Source organism: Microcebus murinus, chromosome 4 (genome assembly GCF_040939455.1).
Source record: "Microcebus murinus isolate Inina chromosome 4, M.murinus_Inina_mat1.0, whole genome shotgun sequence".
NCBI lineage: Eukaryota > Metazoa > Chordata > Mammalia > Primates > Cheirogaleidae > Microcebus > Microcebus murinus.
This window is the reverse complement of record NC_134107.1, coordinates 47,720,875-47,741,996: the sequence shown is the minus strand read 5'-3', so window position 1 is coordinate 47,741,996 and position 21,122 is coordinate 47,720,875. Positions and strand designations below refer to the sequence as shown.

The window sequence follows — 21,122 nt, the reverse complement described above, 5'->3', positions numbered from 1 at the left end:
AAAGCATTAAATATACACTTTATTTTAAATAGCATGGATTGGTAAAAATTAAAACAATTCAAATTTATTTCAAAATTCATTTTTCAAGACCCTCACAACCATAAAGTCATGGAAAGAAGTATGATATAAAATATGGGAAAACTATGAAATCCTGAGATAATCCTAATAGTAACTTAAGCAACTTAATGATAATAGATAAACTGATTGTAAACAAGTAAATGCATATCAATACTTTTCAACCTTTGGGCAATGTCCATATCATTCCTCCTTTCACTAATGACTGAAAACAAATTTTAGGTGTTCTCAATTTCCCTTGGTGAAATGGTGGTAGGACCGGGCAAGGAACTCTACGAGGATGGCACGTAAGTTCCTCATTCTTTATACTTACACCTTATTTTTCTTTTAAATTCAAGCACAATAATTTTCAACTATTATTATTCTTTTTAAAAAATATTTTGTATGACATTTCACAATTCAGATTGAAATCTGAGACTGCTGCCCATTTCATAATAAGTAAAAAGTGTTGGTCTTTCAACTGTGTTGTTTGTGATACAAACACTAAATGTAGTATTGAATGTCCGGTAGCAAAGTTTACACATAAACTGTTTTTCAAATTGATTGCTGAAAGGAGTGGGGCATGGTAAAAAAAAAAAAAAAAAAAAGGTTCTGATTCCTGGGATACAAATGGAATAAAAGTTTCTCTGTGGCCAGAATTGGGTTTTCACAAAGGCCTGGGGGGCTGTCAGGCTTCAGCGGCTGGATCTTGGGCTATACTTAAATGTTAAAGAATGATCAAAGCATGGGCTGAGGGGTAGAGCCTAAATCTGTTGTCTGTTATTTCTGTCACACCTTGTGTTTTTTCAGTGCCTATTTGAGCATCCAGGACCAACTGGGATCAGGGAAAGTAGGAAGCTGTCTACCTATTAGGACCACTTTTGCCTCCTTATGATCACTTTTATCCAGGTTAGAGGGATCCTTCTTAATAAGGAAATTTTCAGATTTAGCTCCCTTTCCACTCTCCCCATCTTGTTACTGGCCCAAAGTTTAATCTCTACTAAATGAAAATCTGACCCATTCCTAAGGTTCTGCCTTTCCTGTATTTTCTTATCATTAAGAGCTCATCCTGATTAGCAGCAAATGGGGTGAAGAACACATCTGGAAGTGTCTCGTGTTTCTTCTGAACTCCACAATGCATTAAAAAGGTATGTTTCATCCAGATCTAGCTATTAACAGCTTCTGGTATCATTCCTTATACTGTAAGCATATTTTGGCAATGATTAGTTCATTATAATTAACTACAATTGAACTTTGTTTAGTAGTTTTATAATCTTACTTACCTAGCTATAGTAAATGTATTGACTATATGCTTACTATATATAACAGTTATTCTGGAAGACATTGTATATAAAAAAAATCAAAACAACAACAAAAGTGTTTGCCCCAAAAGAGATCACATCTAACTGGAAAGACAAATATATCCAACCAAATGAGTGATAACTGCTATCAAGAAATATCAAATGCTAGCTGAACATATTCCATCTAGGAAGAAGTAGCTAGCAACCATTTCCTGCTGCTCTTCCTTGATGCTTAATTTTTTTCTATGTTACACTTCCCACAAATAATAATTTTTCCAATTTTTTGTTTTACCTAAGAAAACCATAATCATCCATCAAGTAATCTCCTTGTAACATATATTTTACTGGCTAAACACGAACAATCTGATCTACATATCTCTATGTTAAAGTATCCACAACCTTATTTTGAACTTTTTACTAGGGAAGATTATAATATCCACTGTTAAAAATTTTTTATCAGCCACACCAATCATAACCCAGGATTAAGTACTAAAAAGAGAAACAGATCCTTATTTAAGCAGATAATTTAAAGAGAAAGAGGGAAAGAAAGAGAAACGGAATCACAAATGAGTGAGCAATAAGAGGCTATCAAAAACAACTATTAAGATCTTAAAAGGAAGCCTGATGCAGAGGCTCACTTTTAGAGGCCAAGGTGGGAGGATGGGCTTGAGTCTGTGAGTTTGAGACCAGCCTATGCAACATTGGGAGACCTTGTCTCTCTAAAAATAAAAAAATTAGCTAGGCGCAGTGGCACCACTCCTATAGTCCCAACTAGCTAAGCTGAGGCAGCAAGATCGCTTGAGTCCAGAGTTGGAAGCTGCAGTGAGCTATCATCATGCCACTGTACTCCAGCATGGTTAGTGACAAAGCAAGATCCTATGTCTTAAAAAAAAAAAATCTTAAAAGAGAGCAAATGGAACTTGTAGAAATAAAAATATATTCTAATGGTGAAAATTCAATGCATGGACTCAAAAGGAGTGTAACTTTATCATTTTGTGTATTGAATTTCTATGCCAGGAAGTATGCCACTTAGCTATTTTACATGACATGCAAATTTTACTTTAAATAAAAAGTTATTACACATATTTGATTAAACTCAACTACACAAATTGTTATAACAGAACATCTCTGGCAATATGCGCTTTTGAATGCTAATAAAGTTTTGGAAAAGACTGTAAATATGCAACATAAAATTATTACCAACTTTTACCAATTCTGAAATTTGTTTAGCAAGTAAAAGAACAGTTTTACAACAGTAAAAGAACACTTTTAAGGGGTCAAAGTTCTACATCTTTATTCCAATTGACTTGGAAAAAAACTTAGGACAGTTTCCAATAATAGCAAAATGTCCTCTTAAGGGGAAGGATGGGCACTGAGCAACAAACAGTTAAAACTCATATGTCATATCTTAAATCATTTATAATATTAAACAGAAAATAAACATTGCAAATATATTAAGAATATTATTTTGCTATTCTGTTTAGCTGTGGAAAACTAGACAGTCACTTGTTTAAAAACTCAGATAGGGCCGGGCGCGGTGGCTCACGCCTGTAATCCTAGCACTCTGGGAGGCCGAGGCGGGAGGATTGCTAGAGGTCAGGAGTTCGAAACCAGCCTGAGCAAGAGCGAGACCCCGTCTCTACTATAAATAGAAAGAAATTAATTGGCCAACTAATTTATATATATAAAAAATTAGCCGGGCATGTTGGTGCATGCCTGTAATCCCAGCTACTTGGGAGGCTGAGGCAGAAGGATTACTTGAGCCCAGGAGTTTGAGGTTGCTGTGAGCTAGGCTGATGCCATGGCACTCACTCTAGCCTGGGCAACCAAGTGAGACTCAGTCTCAAAAAATAAATAAAAATAAATAAAAATTAAAAAAAATTAAAAAAATTAAAACTCAGATGAAGCAGAAACAGCATAAACCAATTAAGCCAAATTAAATCAAAACAACAGCAGAGTTTTAAGACATAATATGCATGCATGAATTTTATTACAGAAGATATTATAGTTAAAATACCACCGAGTGCACTCAAAGTGGCATATAAAAATAAAACAGCTGAAGAGAGGGTGGTCAAACCTCAAAACAAGTGCTATAACCACCCCCAAAAATACAAAATAAAGGAAGTTGTCTTCTTCAGAGTTAAGAAGGGGGAAAAAAGCCTTACTACGTACTCTATTATAGGGGGGGAGAGAAGGATGGAAAAAGAGAAACAATTTCATGTTCTTCCTAAGTGTTTAAAGAACAAATACAATTTGCCATTGTTTATACTAAAAACATTGTTATATTAGCTTCAGAAGCATTTTATCAGCACCCACAAAATTGCCTTTTAATTTGCACTAATAACTAAGTAAACTAAGTCTGCACTGCCTGAGCATACAGGTACACACAAACACCCTCATTACCTAAAAGGGCCCCAGAAGGATATGGGAATTAAAATTTTACTCCAGGAGAATAACTGGTTATCATATTAATGCTGACTTGATTTTATTCAAAAGTCAAATTATCAGTAAAACTGCTACTAAAATTGCGACAATAAAAATTCATGCAATAATCCAAACAAAATTTCACCTACTTGACCAGTCTCTAAATGCTTTAAAGAAAAACAAACAGTACATAATTTTAATGGGTTCCAACCAACTCTTCATAGATTCATATATACTTGTTACCCAAAACAACTCATCAGAGAAAAAATTTCAAGGATGAAAAGGTTTTATTTACTCATTCCTATACAGCAGATAATGAAAACAGATGTTACCTCTTACAAGTCAATGTAAAATGAAGTACCTAAAACACAGGTCAGATGTAGTAAAGTATGAAGGAAAAAATACAAAGAGGCTAAGCTAGAGGGTAGAGGCTAAGATCAAATATAATAACCATGATAAAATTAAATGGCTCTGTCAGAAAAAGAAGTCTGGACAGGATTTTTTTAATAAAATCTAACACTGTAGCAGTTACAAAACAGACAAGGCTAACAATAAAAGGGTGAGAAATATAGTCAAACCAGGAAAACAAGTATAAAAACATCAGTATCCAACATGATAAAATTTATTTGGCAAGAGCTATTTTAAGATTTAAAAATGCCATTATGCACTAACAAAAACAGTATTATTTAGGCAACAAAAAGTATAAATCAATGCAAAACTTAGGAACACTAGAAGTTAAAAAAAAATCTATGGCATGTAAAGTATTATAGTTTAAAGAATATAGGACATTTCCATGATAGATGTCTTCAAAAAGGGGGGAGGGTGGAAAAAGAACATAGAGTACACATTCACATGTGTATAATTTTGTATCTTAAAGAGGGTCCTCAAAATTATAGAAATTTTAGGTCCCTCTCAACACTTGGATCTGGTTCCTGCACTAAAATAGTAAATATACCTGTTCTAACGTCTAACTCTTGCAGGCCCAGTGCAGTGCCTCATGCCCGTAATCCCAGCGCCCTGGGAGGCTGAGGTGGAAGTATTACTTGAGCCTAGGAGCTGGAAGTTGCAAAGTGGAGCCATTATTGCACCACTGCACTCCAGCCTGGGTGACAGAGCAAGACCCTGTTTCTAAAAAAAAAAAAAAGAAAAAGAAGAAATTAATTAAACAAATTTAAAAACTTGCAAATCTCTAGCCTCAATGCCGAAAGTAAAACAGAACAGAAAAGCAGAGATCAAAGACTTAAATTTTAAATATCTAATAAAAATTCAAATGAGGAAAAGAGACATTTTAATTTAGAAAATTAAAATACAGGATTTCAACAAATATTCAAATGACTAACACAGTGTCACAGATGACATGTGAATGTACTCATCAAAAGAGAAAAACACAGCAATGAATTATAAGATTTAGAAAACAAACCCAAAGGAAAACAGGGCAAAATAACTATGGATAAATATAAGGATTTACTCATTGTAGCACTGACCATTTAAGAGGTGGTTCCTTAGGGTAGGGGTAGAGGGAATACTATACTTAAAAATGTAGGCCGGGCGCTGTGGCTCACGCCTGTAATCCTAGCTCTTGGGAGGCCAAGGCGGGCGGATTGCTCAAGGTCAGGAGTTCAAAACCAGCCTGAGCAAGAGTGAGACCCCGTCTCTACTATAAACAGAAAGAAATTAATTGGCCAACTGATATATATATAAAAAAAATTAGCCGGGCATAGTGGCGCATGCCTGTAGTCCCAGCTACTCGGGAGGCAGAGGCAGAAGGATCACTCGAGCCCAGGAGTTTGAGGTTGCTGTGAGCTAGGCTGACGCCACGGCACTCACTCTAGCCTGGACAACAAAGTAAGACTCTGTCTCAAAAAAAAAAAAAAAAAAAAAATGTAAAGGACTATGAGGAATATTTTAATCATCTCAGATTCCCTGAAAAAGCAAAGGCAGTACACTGACAATGTAGTCACATTAAAAAAAACTTTTTCAGATGATATAAATATTCAAGGGGAAAAGGCTATAACAAAAGATACTTTCAACCACAGCTATATCAAAAAATTGAAAGGCAATGTTTTTACGCAAAAGTTTAAAAGCAAAAACATATATTACACATAAAGTTGACATCCTGAGAGTTAGAAAACTCTAAATCAACAGAAGATGACATGGACATGTCTAATATATCAACAATAAAAGGAGTAACTGTAATTAATGACAACAGTGGTAAAATCAGATTTTTAAATATAAAATTTTAAAACTCCACTGAACAGTATAACAAAAAAAATTTAAACTCTTGAAGAATATGAAGATGAACATATTATCCAATTCATCCTACAAGCCAAATATGATCTTGATCATAAGCTTCTGTGTACCCAGAAAGTGGAAACAAGCAACACAGCACCTATACAATTTAATAAAATAAACAAGAAACTTAGTAACACAAACCACCCAATTTTTAAAACAGATTAAGGATTTGAACAGACACAAAAGAAGATATACAAATGGCCGATATACACATTAAGATGCTCAGTGTCATCAGTCATTAGGAAAAAGCAAAATTAAAACCACAGTGAGATAGATACCACCACACACCCACTGCACCGGCTAAAATACCAAGTGCTGACAAGGACCCAGAGTAACTGGAATTTCCATACAACGTTGCTGAGAATGTAAAATGGTAAAAACTTAAGAAACTCCAAACTCTTTTCTAAAGTTAAACATACACTTACTGTATGACCAATAATCCATGAATTGGTATTTATCCAAGAGAAATGAAAACGTAAGTCCGTACGATCACTTGTACTTCAATGTTCTCAGCAGCTTTATTCATCATTTCTAACCACTGGAAACAACCCGAATGTTCCATCAATAAATAAATTTTGGTATATCCATACAATGAAATATTACCAAACAAGAAAGAACTACAGAAACAAGCAGTATCATGGATGAATCTCAAAACCATTATGCCAAGCAAAACACCACAGACACAAAATAGTTCATACTATATAATTCTATTAAAGAAAGTCTGAAAACAGGCAAAACTAAACCATGAGGATAAAAGTATAGTGGTTACCCTTGGAGGTTACTGATTGGGAAAGGATCATCTCAAAGAGATACAAATGTTCTCTATCTTGCTTGTGGAGATGGTTACCTAGTTGTACATAACTGCCAAAACTCAAGTAACAATATACTTCAAATGGGTGCAGTTTAATCAATGTGCTTACTAGCAAATAATGAGCATGTAAACAGGAATGGGAGACGCTTCTACTTGACATAACTTTGTATTGCTTGCATCCTTGTAAAAATTCTGTATTTTTAATGACACTTCCACAAATATTTCACTACGTTTTTAGTCAATTAAAAAAATCACAGGCCAGGCACAGTGGCTCATGCCTGTAATCCTAGAACTCTGGGAGGCCAAGGCAGGAGGATCGCTTGAGGTCAGGAGTTGGAGACCAGCCTGAGCAAGAATGAAACCCCATCTCTACTAAAAATAGGAAAAATTAGCCAAGCAACTAAAAAAAGAAATAGAAACAAAAAATTAGCCGGGCATGAGGGTGCGGGCCTGTAGTCCCAGCTACTCCAGGAGGCTAAGGCAGGAAGATTGCTTGAGCCCACCAAGAGTTTGAGGTTGCTGTGAGCTAGGCTGACGCCACGGCACTCTAGCCCAGGCAACAGAGCAAAATTCTGTCTCAAAAAAAAAAAAACAACAACAAAATTCACAAACACACATTATCATTGGTACAAAATAGCCAAGAAATAGATTCCTTATAAAAGATATGATAAAATCTGATCGTAGAAAATAAAAATTATATATCAGATCTTAGAAAAAAATGATCTTCTTTTAAGCTTTATGTAACAGAAGAAATCTTTTCTTTTTTATTTCAGTAGATTTAGGGGGTACAAGTTACATGGATGAATTGTATAATGCTAAAGTCAGGGTACCTGTCTTTTCGTGTACCTGTCACCAGAATAGTGTACATTGTACCCAACAGGTAGATTTTAATCCCTCATCTCCCTCCCCCTCATTCTTAGTTTTCAATGTCCATTACACCACTTTATGACCATATATACCCTTAGAAGAATGCGTGGTATTTGCTTTTCCATTCCCGAAATACTTCACTTAGAATAATGGTCTCCAGTTCTATTCAAGTTGCTTTAAAAGACATTATTTCATTCTTCTTTATGGCTAAGTAGTATTCCATGGTGTGTGTGTATATGTGTGTATTAACATGTATGTGTGTATATACACACATATACATACACACTACATTTTCTTATCTACTCATAGTTAATGGGCACTTAGGTTGGTTCCATTATCTTCCTAATTGTGAATTATGCTACAATAAATTTTCAGGTGCAGATGTCCTTTTTATAAAATGACTTCTTTCTCTTTTGGTAGATACCTAGCAGTGTGATTGTTGGATCAAATGGTGGGTCTACTTTTAGCTCTTTGAGGACTCTCCATACTGTTTTCCATAAAGGTTGTACTAATTTGCATTCCCACCAACAGTGTATAAGTGTTCTCCCCACCCCGCCCCGGCTCCCCCATCCATGTCAACATCTACTGTTTATTGACTTTTTAATAATTGCCATTCTGACAGGAGTAAGGTGGTATCTCATTGTGGTTTTAATTTGCATTTTCCAGATGACTAGTGATGTTGGGCGTATTTTCATATATTGTCAGAAATCTAGATTTGTAGTTTATCCACAGATCAGAAGAAGCTAACTGAAGTAAATATAAGACTTTTCTTATATTTACTCAGAGGCTTTTCCAAATAAGAAGCTAACAGATAAATGGCCAAAGACATGAACAAATCATATAAGAAAAAAAATGAAACAATAAAAATAAGAATTCACATCTCCCTGGGAATCATAAAAATATAAACCAAACAACTTTTATTGTTTTATATCAATTAGCAATTTATAATAACTTTTTTAAATTATAAAATTAGACCACTGTAGAAAATTTATAAAAGTGTAAAGAAGAAAATAACTCAACATTTGACTCCATTTCTATTTATTCCTATTGGGTTTTTTCCCTATCATTTTAAGGACAAAACAATAGTATAATACTTATCATTTTATACTTTTTTTCATGTAAATCATAGTAGAAGCAACTTCCTATGTCATTATATATATTTCTAAAATAATTTTTATAAGTTATATTGATCTCCTCTAAGTCCACTAGAGAAATGAACTATACTTTAACCATTTAACTATTTAGAACTTTCATATGTCACTATTATAACTCATGCCATGATAAATAGCTTTGTATATAGATATTTATGATTCTTGCTTCCACAGTAAAAATCCCTGGAGGTGTACTTAAAAGTCAAAGGATAAGGCTCAGCTACTGATTAATACCAACCTGTACTCTAGAAAGCTATACCAATTATATTCCCTTAAGTGTAAAACTGAAGTTTAAAAAATTTTTTTTCTGATTATGGAATATACTGCATGTTCAGTAAAGAAAATCCAGACACAAAAGAAAATTAAAATTATCCATAATTCAACTCTTCATTTGAGTTCTTATTTTCCTATACATTATGTAATTAAATCTCTAATATATTGGGAATTCAGTTCTATGATCTATGTTCCCTCCCTACTTTTAATAGGCATTACCTCCTTGCCAAATTGTCTCTTAAAATTAATTTTAATGACATGGATCATTACTTAATCTTCATTATTGACCATATGGGCAATTTCCAAAATTTTGTCATAAGTAACACTATCACAAAATGTTATTTATAAATCTTTGCACAAAAAGCAAATTATTTCATCAGAAAAATTTACTTGGCAAATAACTACTGGGTCAAAGTTTATGAAATTTAAGACTTAAATCACCTTATTGATTTATAATTTCAACAGCAGTATGAGTGCCCATTTCCCATCCCTTTACATATAACAGGTAAGCTTTCATCAATCTTTGTCAACTTGGTAACTTAAAAGTGGTTTCTTGTTTTACTGGGTTTTTTGTTGCTATTCAAAGAGAAAACAATTTAAAATGTTTTCTGTATTTGTTAATTGTTTGCTCACCTTGTTGTCTTTTTCCTTTTAACATATAAGAATTATTTGCATCATCAGCAAATTTTTAAAAATATATGCAATTGTGATATATCTATAATGTAACAGATGGGTGGCTTTTTACTTTTTTTTTTTTTTTGAGACAGAGTCTCACTTGGTTGCCCAGAGTAGAGTGAGTGCCATGGCGTCAGCCTACCTCACAGCAACCTCAATCTCCTGGGCTCAAGCAATCCTCCTGCCTCAGCCTCCCGAGGAGCTAGGACTACAGGCATGCGCCACCATGCCCAGCTAATTTTTTCCATACATATTTTTAGTTGGTCAATTAATTTATTTCTCTTTTTAGTAGAGATGGGGTCTCGCTCTTGCTCAGGCTGGTTTCGAACTCCTGACCTCAAGCAATCTGCCCGCCTCGGCCTCCCAGAGTGCTAGGATTACAGGTGTGAGCTTTTTACTACTAAATTAATAATTTGGGTAAAACATTTTTGGAAAACATCTGTGCGCACACACTAGATTATTCTGCCTCCTGTATCAAAAAAAATTAACTGGCTCGAACTCCCATCAAGTTCTTCCTTGTTTCTAAAAACTCTCCAGCATCCATAAACATCCCCATGTAAATATTCTTTCTACTATAATATGGCTTAAAAAAGAAAAGTGTCACTATTCCTTTCCAGCTTTTACTCTTCAGTTTGTGTTCTAGATCTGATCTCCTCTAATCTTCTCAAAGATTCTTGATATAAACTTTTCCTTCTCTAGTATCTTTCCTATCGTACTAGCTTTTTCCTCAGCAGAAAACAAGACACTTTCTTTTTCTAAAAACTCAGGCACCACCACCACCGTACCCCTGGCTCTTTCCTTCCTTCTTTCCCCTCAATCAACAATTTTCTTCACCTCCATTCAGCATAGTCTGGCTTCTAGTCCCATCATTCCAGTAATACAGCTCTCTCTGTAGCCTATTCATTACTGAATTCAACCTTAGAATTTTCACATCAGATTATTTCCCAATATAAGACATATGGCCCTGCTGAACACTCACAGCCATTCCTGAAACTGTCTTCATTCAGTTTCTTTTGTAATACCTAACACAATTTTTGTCTCTAGTTCTCCAGTGGGTTTCTCTTCAATCATCTTGTTCCTTTTCTTCCTCCAGTCCCTTTTTCAATGGCAATCTTGGGTCATGTAGACTTTACCATGGGTGACCCTCATCTACACAAACTAGCTTCAACAATCATCCATTAGTTTACATTACATTCCCAAATCTATCTCTACATCCAGATCTCTTACATACACTTTTCTTCTGATCATAAAAAGGGACATATGCCTACATATAGCTGCCCGTGAAGCATCTCAAACTCAGCAGGTTCAGAAATGGACTTATTATAAAATTAAGCTGAATGACATAAGACTTGCAATTTGAATTATGTGGCATAAAAATATTAGTTCACTTTTTGACTAGTAGAGAAATACATATGAAAACAAAAACTTTGGACTCTAAAAGCTGGAGAGATGGCAGATGGGCTATTGCTTTGGAACCCAAGGAATGACACTGTGGTGAGTTCCCTGGGTTTTCTTTTTACACCATACATCCCAGAATTAGAGCTGAAAATTCCAGCAACATGGAAATGCCAACAGTCAGAGACAAAAAGAAAAGCCCCCCAAAAAGGCCTGCTCTCTCCAGCCAAAAGACTTGCTGGAATGGAGCAGCCCAGCGAGACAGAAAACTTTTAAACAATAACTTCTCTACTCCAGCCAAACAAAGAAAAAAATTGCAGCCCCACCTCCACCCACAACAGGAAAGTCTAGAGTAGGGAGCCTAGAATTCCACACTCAGCTGTAAAGAGGCACCTCAACAACCTCTACTGCAATGGTGTCAGAGAAAGCCCAGTAGGGAGCCAGAACTTTCATCCTTACCAACCACTAACTCGGCCAGTAACTAATCTCCCTCTCCCAGCAGTGTCAATGGAGATCACACAGGAACCTGGACTTCTATCCCCACTGGGAAGTTGTTTCCCAACCCTCGTGGTTCAATGGAGGGGAAGTAGGGAATCTAGAAATCTCCTCCTCACATTAACAAGGTAGCACCTCCCTTTCTCCTGCCAGAGCAGGAGAAATGCCATCTGAAACAAAATGGCATCTATCAAAAATGCCAGCTGAAACAGTTTGAATAAGATCTACAACCTCATGATATAGCACCTCTTATACTTTCCTGGATAGAGCTGGAATCCATTCTACTAAGTATCCCAAGAATGGAAAAATAAGCACCACATGTACTCACCATTAAATTGGTTTCACTGATCAACACCTAAATGCACATATAGGAATAACATTCATCAGCCGTCAGACAGATTGGGGGGAAGGAAGGGATGGGTAAATACATACATAATTAGTGCGATGCGCACAGTCTGGGGGATGGACACGCTTGAAGCTCTGACTGTGGGGGAGTGGAGACAAGGGCAATATACGTAACAGAAACATTTGTACCCCTATAATATGCTGAAATTTAAAAAAAATATCCACAACCTCAGAACAAAATATGAAAATGCACAGGTTTCAACAGAAAAGTACAAGAAGCAGAAAGATCTCAAAATGAATGACAAAAAGACAATCAACAGATGTCAACATTGAGGTAACAAAGATATCAGAATTATCTGAGAATCATATCAATGCAGTCTTGATAAAAATAATTCAACTACAAGCATTCTTGAAACAAATGAAAAAATAGAAAGCCTCAGCAAAAAAACAAAAAGTCCTCTGGCTCAATGAGAGGACAAAGAAATACTAGGTCATTTAATATGAAATGTCCAATTTTGAATCAAAAGTTCAGTTTATTATATCTCAAACAAGCAGCAGTACAATTAATCAAAGTATGTGCCTAAACTATACACACAGTTTTGTCATCTTAACAGTAGCATAAGCTGCTGGCATAAGCAGCTTATGCCAGCAGCAAACAAGCGTCAAGAACAAGTAGCAATGAAACTGAGAAAGGTGTTGTCCATAGCTTGTTGAGACTGAATATTTTTCCTTGCAAGAAGTGGTCCAAAGCCTGGAAGAAGTGGTAGTCTGTTGGTGCAAGGTCTGATGAATACAGTAGATGACAAAGAGTCATCCAAGACCAGATGCTGTAATTTGAGCAGTTTTGTCTGTGCCTCGTGTGGTCTTGCAAAAGGATTGGCCTGTCTCTATTGACCAATGTTGGCTGCTTAATCACAAGCATCCTCATCATTTTGTCCAACTGGTTGCAGTAGACATCCCCTGTAATCGACTGACCAGGTTTCATGAAGCTGTAGTAGATAAATACCAGCGCTGGGCCACCAAACAGACACCTGTCAGCTTTTTTTTTTTTTTTTTTTTGAGACAGAGTCTCGCTTTGTTGCCTAGGCTAGAGTGAGTGCCGTGGTGTCAGCCTGGCTCACAGCAACCTCAAACTCCTGGGCTCAAGCGATCCTCCTGCCTCAGCCTCCCGAGTAGCTGGGACTACAGACATGCGCCACCATGCCCGGCTAATTTTTTCTATATATATTAGTTGGCCAATTAATTTCTTTCTATTTATAGTAGAGACGGGGTCTTGCTCTTGCTCAGGCTGGTTTCGAACTCCTGACCTTGAGCAATCCGCCCGTCTCGGCCTCCCAGAGAGCTAGGATTACAGGCGTGAGCCATCGCGCCGGGACACACCTGTCAGCTTTTAATGATAAATTCAGTTTTGAACTGTGTTTCAGCACATCATCTTTATCTACCCATTGTACCGAATGTTTGCAATTGTCAGAAAGAATCCATTTTGCATCACACATAGCAATACGGTGTAGAAATGGTTTGCCTTTATGTTGTGTCAGTGAAAAAAGGCAAGCTTTGAGACTATTTCTCTTCTGACGCTCATTTAATTCATGTGGTACCCACATACCCAGTTTCTTTACCTTGTCCATTTGTTTCAAGTGGTCCAATATTATTGGAATATTAGTGTCAAACCTTGCTGCTAATTCACGCATAGGTTGAGATGCATTCACTTCCACCACAGCCTTCAGCTCATCATTATCCACCCTGGTCTCAGGTCACCCACATGGCTCATTTTCAAGATTAAAATCACCAGAATGGGCCAGGCGCGGTGGCTCACGCCTGTAATCCTAGCACTCTGGGAGTCAGGAGTTCAAAACCAGCCTGAGCGAGACCCCGTCTCTACCATAAAAATAGAAAGAAATTAATTGGCCAACTAATATATATAATATAAAAAAATCAGCCGGGCATGGTGGCTCGTGCCTGTAGTCCCAGCTACTCGGGAGGCTGAGGCAGGAGGATCGCTTGAGCCCAGGAGTCTGAGGTTGCTGTGAGCTAGACTGACACCATGGCACTCACTCTAGCCTAGGCAAGAAAGCGAGACTCTGTCTCAAAAAAAAAAAAAAAAATCACCAGAATGGAACTTCTCAAACCATCAACCTACTGTGCGTTCATTAGCCACATCCTTCCCAAACACTCTGTTAATATTTTGAGCTGTCTGTGCTGCACTGGTTCCACAACAGAACTCATATTCAAAAATAACATGAATTTTTTACTTATTCATGATTTCACAAAAATTGTTCTAAAAAAAAAATTTGAAAGGTAATCACAAGCCAAAACATGCATTTGAAAGAATCAGCATGTACCTTCACAATAAAAAAAAAGTGTCAAAATGAAATGTCATAGATATCAACTGTCAAACTTAGCACTTAAGGAAATCAGACATTTCATACTTAATAATCTAATAGAAATATAGAGACAAATGGGACCTAAAACTGAAAATACAATAACCAAAACAAAGAGCTCACTGGATGGTCTTAACAACAAAATGGAGGGAAAAGAAGAAAGAATCAACAAACTGGAAGGTAGACAATAGAAACTATCTAATCTGAAAAAGATGACAAAAATACACTGAAAAAAAGAAAAAAAAGTAAACACAGCCTCAAGAACCAGTGGGACTATTAAAAAAGATCTAGCTTTCATATTTTCAGAGGATGTCAGTGAGAGGACAAAGAGAATGAGGCTTTAAAAAGTACATAAAGAAATAATGGTTGAAAACTCCCCAGATTTGGCAAGACATAAACCTACATATTCAAGAAGCCAAGTCATAACACTGTGAATGTGGGGTTTAAAAAAGAAAAAAAAAAAACCTAAGTGAACCCCAAAGAGGAAAAACCCATCAGAATCCATACCAAGACACATCACAATTAAATTTCTGAAAACTAAAGAAAAGAAATCTTAAAAGCAGCCAGAGAAAAACACCACATTACCTACAGGGTAAAAATGGCAGATTCTCATCAGAAACCATGGAGATCAGAAAAAGTGTCACAGTATTTTCACATGCTGATCAAAAAGAACCACCATATCTTCCTGCCATCTGTAGTTTCACTTTCCATGGTTTGTTACCCTTGGTCAACAAAAGTCCAAAAATATTAAATGGAAAATTTCAGAAATAAACAAGTTGTAAATTGCACACCCTTCTGAGTAGCGTGATAAAATCTCAAGCCATCCCATCATTTAGCCCAGCATATTCACACTGGATATGCTGCCCACCCATTAGGCATTGACATCATCTGTTCCTGACAGCCAACCATCAACACCATTATGGCACAAGGATCCAACATCATCCAAAGCAGGTGATTGTGATGATAAGTCAGAAGGTCAATAGCAGCCCAATGCTACATCACAATGCCTACCTCATTTACCTAAGTTACCTCATCACTCATTTACCTCATCACAAGAAGGATGAATACAATATAATAAGATCTTTTGAGTGAGAGAGAGACTACATTCAGATAACTTCTATTATATTGTTATAACTGTTCTATCATATTAGTTATTATTATTAATCTCTTACTGTATCTAATTTATAAACTTTATCCTAGGTATGTATGCATAGGAAAAAGCAATACATATGAGGTTCAGTACTATCCACAGTTTTAGGCATCCACTGGGGGTCTTGGAACATACCCCTGTGGACAAAGGAAGGACTACTGTGTTAACCCTGAATCCTACATCCAGTTAAAAAACATATTATTCTGGAATGAAAGAGAAATCAAAACATTCTCAGATAAGAAAATCTAAGAATTTGTTTTCAGAGAACTCAACCTAAAAGAATCACTAAAAGTAAGGTCTTTAAACGTTAAAAGAAGAAACGTTAAAGAAAGAAAAATACAACATGGCTAGCAAAAACAGAGATAAATACAATAGGTTTTCTTCTCTTGAATTTTCTATAGTATGCTTGACAGTTGAAATAAAAATTATAATACTATCTGATGTGGTCCCAAATGTATACAGAAAGAATATTTAAAAGTTATATTATAAATGTGGGTAAAAGGAACATGAAGGAAGGTAAGGTTTCCATATTTCACTCAGACTGGTAAAATGACAATACCAGTAGACTAATGAATTATACATGAACGATGTCATACCTACAGCACCCACAAAAAAGCTAAAACCTACAAGGTAAGTACTATTACCATACCCCTTATACTGATGAGAAAATTAAGGTTCAGAGTTGCATAGGGATGTAGATACTAATACATACACTTTGAGTATCCCTTATCCAAAATTCTTGAGACTAGAAGTATTTCAGATTTGGGGATATTTGCATTTACATAACTGCAGTATCTGGGGAAGGGACCCAAGTCTAAACATGAGATTCATTTATGTATCATAAACACCTTTACAGGACCAAGGCCCTAGGCCCCCTAAAAGTTCACTGAAAAAAAATCACTGGCATGAAGCACATTTATTAATAGGAGAAAAGGGCATACAAATTTATTTAACATGTATACATGAGAATCTTCAAAATGAAGACTCAACCTCCCAATTAGACACAGAAGGGTATAAAGAATGAGGGCTTGGATTGTGGCAAAACAGGCTTGAGTGGCAAGACAGGTTATGGGAGGGAGAAAGGAAGAAAATGGCTAGCAAAGGGGTCTTGATATGTCAATAAAACTTTATAGGTAGCAGCCCTCAGAGAGAATAGATAGTAAATATTTCTTTTCAGTCCTTTAAAAATAACAGACTCTCAATTCATCTTTCCTAGATGGGATAAGGAAAGATCTGACTGTATTAATGGAGATTCTCTACAGATACAAATTTCTCCACACAAAAGACGGCTTTGGGGCTCACACCTGTAATCCCAGCACTCCTGACACAATGAGTTCAAGACACAGCCTGGGCAACATTGGTAGACCCTCTACAAAAAATTCTTTAAAAAAAAATTAGCCAGGCATGGCTGTGCCTGCCTATACTCCCAGCTACTCGGGATGCTGAGGCCAGAGGATCCGTTGAGCCCAGGAGTTGGAGGTTGCAGTGAGCTACGATGACACCATCACACTCCAACCCAGGTAAAAGAGTGAAAGCCTGTCTCAAAAAAAAAAAAAAAAAAAACAAGAAAAAAGAAAGAAAAGAAAAGAAAAGAAAAGAAAAGAAAAGAAAAGAAAAGAAAAGAAAAGAAAAGAAAAGAAAAGAAAAGAAAAAAGAAAAGCAATATATTGCAGGGTTTATACCATACACAGAATTAAAATTATGGCAACAAAAACATAAAGTACAGAGGGGGGAAATGGAAGTGTATTGTTGCAGGGTTTTACCTTATATGGGAAGGAGATTATTTGAAGATAGACTAGTAAGTGACCTATGATTGCACCATTGCACTCCAGCCAGGGTGACACAGTGAGACCCATCCCTAAAAAAATAAAGTAAAATTTACCAGATGCCACTGGTTTGGACTGAGCTCTGGCACTAGGCCCAACAGTCCAAACCAAAATGCAAGTTACTCATGCTAAATGGCACTCCCACTGCCAAGCAAAATGAAGTCATTTATCTGACCTTCCTAGAAATGAGGAAAGTAAGAGATAATAGTCAAATCCCCAAACAGACCAGATTTTACAGGCAAGATAAGGAAGTCCCCTCTGTTTTAATCACTCCAAAGACAAGAAAAAGATGGATCTGATTTTTGTTCTATTTCTGCTTTCCTCAGCCCTTTTCTGCCCCGAAAGCCAATCTTCTTTGCTCAGCTCATCAGAATACTCTATTTTATAAAATGAGGCATTGATTGATTCTAGGATAAAAAATAAAAGTTAATTAGATCTTTAAATTGAATTTATTGTTAATTTGTCTTTTGGCACCTCTAACTGAAATTTAACATTTCCTTCAACAAAGTAGTGTAGCAGCACTTTTGATTATCACTAACAAATCAGATATTTTCATATAATAGTTGTTACAGATAAGTCAGAATACCATTTACACTCAATGAGTTAAAATGGAAGAATTTTGTTTTTAATCTTTTGATATCAGTATTTAAATGTATTGGCTTCCTTTATAATCACACGTATCTTATTTTACACATTTAAAAACAGTATTCTGAGACATCCACAGGTTTTATCAAACTGCCAAGGGTCCTCTGCACAAGAAAGGTTAAGAACCCCTGTATGTGGAACAGTTCCCAAATTTTGTCTATCACAAAGTCTTAATGGACCACAGCTTCTACTTACTTGTCACTGGAATGAGAAGAACTGCTTTTGAGAAGACACCAGAGGAAAAATACCCATAAAATAAAACCATGCCAGAAGCAAAATACTTTTTCAAATACTCAAAAATCAGTATCACAAGAACCCAGCCCTTAAAGCACAGTGAAAATCTATTCAAAATCAAAGGAACCCCAATTTGCACCATGAGTTAATTCCTAGAAAATCCCCCAAAAAGGAGATAATCCAAATCTCTAAACTCAAGAACAAGTGCATTTATTCTACCTTCCCCAACCTTCTACCTCTTACATACCCTACCCAATTCTCTTAAACTTACATTATAACCTGTAAATCGAAATATTCTCTTAAATCACATTTTTAAGAATTTATTTATTGGGGAAATTAGCAATATTTAAATGTATGCCTTGTTCTTGTTGGAAGAACATAGGACTCCTTTTCTCTCTCCCATCCACCTCTCCAAAAAGCAGAAGTACCCCCAAATAAAGACAAAAAAAAAAAACACCATTTTTTTCTAATCTCATTATCACCCAAACTGGAAATAAGATTCCTTTCATTAACAAAACCACCAAAAGGGTGGTAGCACCCTTAATATTTCTAAAATAATCCCACCCCGCCTCAAAAAAGTCAACTCTGGATGAAAATGTTCTCAGTCCAAAAGTAATCAATTTTATAAATAAGTAAATCTCATGAGAACAAAGAAAGACAATAGCGTATATAGGATAGAGCACAGGTCTAGTAGATGATACTCTAGATTTTCTTTTAATCTTCACTCACACCAACTTAAAATCACATATGTGAACATTCATTTTGTACACCTACAAACAGTATTAAGAATTTGATGCTGGGAAAAGTTAAAGGCATCATTTCTTCATACAGGAAATTTAAGGCAAAATTAATCATCAGTTCCTGTAACCACCAAGATGAAATCAGATACTACGCTCTGGAGAAATCTTCAGAAACCATGTACAGTAATTTTAAAAGCAAATCACAACACACACACTTATACACATACATTCACATAAAACAGTTTTACCCAAACACTCAAATAAGAACTTTTTACTGTAATAAAAATTGTACTCAAGTTGTCCGAGTAGACAAGGACAAAAGAAAAGTTTCCCACCCTGAAGGAAAACCCCTGAAGAACACACTTGTCATGTGAACCAATTCAAGATACCTTCAACACCAAATGAATGGCTAAAAGTTTCCATTTGACTACATATTTAAGTCAATTCAGAGTACCTTCTCTGTTCTTAATTAACTATAAAATATCTCAGATGTTATGAAGAAAAAATATAAAGAATACACACTGGGCCGGGCGTGGTGGCTCACACCTGTAATCCTAGCACTCTGAGAGGCCGATGGCAGGCAGATTGCTCGAGGTCAGCAGTTTGAAACCAGCCTGAGCAAGAGCAAGACCCAGTCTCTACTATAAATACAAAGAAATTAATTGGCCAACTAATATATATAGAAAAAATTAGCCAGGCATGGTGGCGCATGCCTGTAGTCCCAGCTACTCGGGAGGCTGAGGCAGCAGGACTGCCTGAGCCCAGGAGATTGAGGTTGCTGTGAGCTAGGCTGACGCCATGGCACTCACTCTAGCCTGGGCAACAAAGCTAGACTCTGTCTCAAAAAAAAAAAAAAGAATATGCATACTCACCTGTCAACTTAGGAAATAAAACATAGCTAATATGATTGAAGACTTTTGTATGGCGCTTGATAATTATATTCCCCTCTCTCCTTCCACAACCCCAAGAGATAATCAATATGCTGCTGACTTTAGTGTTTGTTATTCTCAAGCATGTATACAACACTGATGTCCGTAGAATGAATAACTCAGTCTTTCTAAGCTACATTTTAGAGAGAGGATACCACTGCAAATATTTGGCTCCTTACTAGCTTTTATCAGTAGCCAACATTAATTAGTAGTTTCAGCAGAAACACATCAAGTCATCAAATGTGCTTTTTGTGAAACCACACTTACTCTTCCCTCTTCTCCTCCTCCCAGTGTTCTTCCCAGATTCATACTGATAACTTAGTCACATACAGAGAATTTCATTCAAACAAGAATATCACTGTTTTCAGATCCTCTCTTTAAGTGTTGGCATTTTTGTTCAAATTTAACATTAATAAGTTAGGAAAACTAGGTTAAATCTCAGCTTCACTGTTTGCTATAGGACTTTGAGCAAATCCCTCCATTCTAGCCTCCATTTCTCCTCATATGTGGAATGAAAATAATGACCATGACAATGCCAATGTTGCCTTCTAATCATAAAGGTTTGTTACTGTTATAAAATGAAATCATGTATCCAAAAACTAAAGAATAACACAACTGTAAAACATCACAAAAGTAAATGCTAGTTATTATAAAAATCTAAGTTAAAATGTGCCCAAATTAACTTTTCATAATGCATTAAGTAACCTAATGTTTTTACTATACAACTTAAAATAACAATGTTGAAATAACACTTCATACTTTCAGTCTGTTTACAGTGAAATACAGTCATGCACAAATAATGATGTTTAGGTCAAGGACAGACTGAATAAATGAACAGTGGTCCCAAAAAATTATAATGGAGTTAAAAAATTTCTATCAACTATTGATATCTTGATCCTGACCCTGTGTAGACCTAGGCATGTGTGTGTTTATGCCTTAGTTTTTTAACAAAAATTTTTTTAAATAAAAATAAATTTTAAAAATAGGAACAAAGCATAAAGAATAGCATATAAAGAAAGGAAATATTTTTGTACAGCTATACAATGTGCTTTAAGCTAAGAGTTATTATAAAATGAGTCAACAAGTTAAAAAAATTAAAAAGTTTATAAGGTAAAAAAGTTACAGTAAGCTAAG

At 35.9% G+C, this 21,122-nt stretch overlaps 1 protein-coding gene across 2 annotated transcripts in view; it reads right to left on the bottom strand.

Moving 5' to 3' along the window:
- The window catches only part of RRAS2 (RAS related 2), an 87,377-nt gene that overhangs the window by 49,804 nt on the left and 16,451 nt on the right, over positions 1 to 21,122 (bottom strand). The window contains exon 1 of one of the 2 annotated variants that reach the window (XM_076002159.1): positions 15,315 to 15,876. The exons of the other annotated variant lie outside the window; for it this stretch is intronic. The gene's annotated coding sequence lies outside the window, so the exon portion shown is untranslated. Of the gene's footprint in view, positions 1 to 15,314; positions 15,877 to 21,122 lie in introns of those variants that run through there. 2 annotated transcript variants of the gene reach the window in all.